Genomic DNA, 1,815 nt, shown 5'->3' with positions numbered 1-1,815 from the left:
ACCAATAAAGATTGTCTTGCATGGTGTAGCACGGGTAACCTACTTCACACCTGGTATTGTGGGTGGCCCACCCACCCGTAGAGGAACAGTATCAAATGTTTTCTGGTCTTAGATGTAGATGACCCCTGTGAAAAGGCCCTTCCGTCCCCCTTGCCCCCACCCACCCCAAAAGGTCTCAACCCATAGGTTGAGGATGGTTGGCACTACAAACCAGGACTGCCACAGAGGCATTTCCTACTCTGGTGACTGCACAGGACAGGTAGAACTGCCCCCTGCAGGTGACCTAGGTAATTGACCAAGCCTGAGCTTCTCCCAAGGAGTGTTTGGAAGCACTCAGATTCAGGACTACCCCAGGGGACTCCAAGTAGTTGTGAAGTATTGGTGCCACCTTGTGTCCTGTGTTGAGGCTACAGTCCAAGACCACCCCAGGGAGAAAAGATGTTCTCTATTCTGAAGGCTTTAAAAAAACCAAGGGTTAGGGTTAGTGTTACAGCTCTTTTGGTTTTGTCTAGCAGGTTTTCTGGCTTTTACCTGAGGCGCCCCCCCCCCCAAAAAAAAACAACCCAAGGGTGTTCAAACTTATCCTGGCAATCAGCTGAAGGATAATGTGATCAGTGGGGGCTGGGGATGGGGAGGTAGAGCATTTGGGTAATGGGTGTCATAACTTCAGGGTTCTGATCTTGTTCTGATATACTTATATAATGCATTTTCATTTTAATATCTTAGAATCCATTTGATATCCTATAAACTTAAAGCAAGCTCTGCCAGATGCCTTGCCTACACCACCCTACCTTATACAGGACAGGGTGAGATTACCCCAGGTAGACAATGGGTGTCTCATTGTCACATTCTTGGTTGGCTGGAAGCCACTAAGACTCTTAGCTAAATAGAGGGGCATGTGTATCACCCTAAACTTACCAGTCCTAAAACTGCCCCCTCTTGATGGATCCATGTGGGTGGGCCTTAGGGCACCAACAAGCCCCCCATGCTCTACCCAGGAAGGAATGATTGGAGTGACAAGCCTTCTCCAGGTCTAAGGTCAGCAGTGGGATTGCTCAGCCAGTGGGACTCAAATACGGGGGCATTCTTCTGTTCTCAACCCTGGAAAGTGCGCCCAGATTTGAGTGTTAATGGTGAGCCCTGTCTTCGGGAATAGGAACAACTTGTTTTGTGGGGGGTGGAGGGGAGCCTAAAAGGCTAATGTAGTCCTCCATGGTTCTTGGTGGTCACCCACTGCATTTCCTGATCTGGGTTCTGGTCCAATACTGAATTGACAGCCTTGGGGACATCAGTCTGCTGTAGTACTCATTGGGGGCTTAATTTCAAAAAAAGCTGCTCTACAGGTCAAAGACCAGGCTTCTAGCCCCTTAAAATGTCAGAAACCCACAGGGGCCACTATCCTGCCCTGCCCTACAGGATCACTGAGTCAGACTGACAATGAGATGGGTGGTTCTTGAATTTCTCCTGTCTCACACCCTGGGTCTTTAGCTGGTTCTTGAGGGTCCCCAAGCCTAAAGTGACCAGAGTCCTGCCTGTAGAAGAAAGTCTTGGCTGGACCTGGCTCTTATTTTAGAGTGCTAATCACTGCCTGGAAGAAGTATTGGAGGGGCATGCCAGAAATGCTTGTTGGTGAGCTCTGGGCATTTCCAGTGCCTCCCCTGACATAGCAATGTCTTTTCTGCAGCTCAGTCAGGGGTTGCATGGCACGCCTTGGTTTTGAGGGTCTAAGCTAGCTGAAGTGGGGGTGCTCATGGCTCTCTGGTTGTCTCCTTGCTTAACTGTGGGGGGAGGTCAGATGCTCAGGCATTGCCCCCC

General features: G+C 49.8%; 1 non-coding gene across 1 annotated transcript; it reads left to right on the top strand.

Annotated features, from left to right (window-relative positions):
- Window positions 1-482: 482 nt before the first annotated feature.
- On the top strand, window positions 483-544 carry LOC115870385. The gene has a single exon (XR_004046666.1). It is a non-coding gene; the product is annotated as a U7 small nuclear RNA (small nuclear RNA).
- Window positions 545-1,815: the final 1,271 nt, after the last annotated feature.

This window comes from Echinops telfairi, unplaced genomic scaffold (assembly GCF_000313985.2).
Source record: "Echinops telfairi isolate 266 unplaced genomic scaffold, ASM31398v2 ScPeMD7_655;HRSCAF=1070, whole genome shotgun sequence".
Taxonomy (NCBI): domain Eukaryota; kingdom Metazoa; phylum Chordata; class Mammalia; order Afrosoricida; family Tenrecidae; genus Echinops; species Echinops telfairi.
This window is presented reverse-complemented; position numbering and strand designations above follow the sequence as displayed.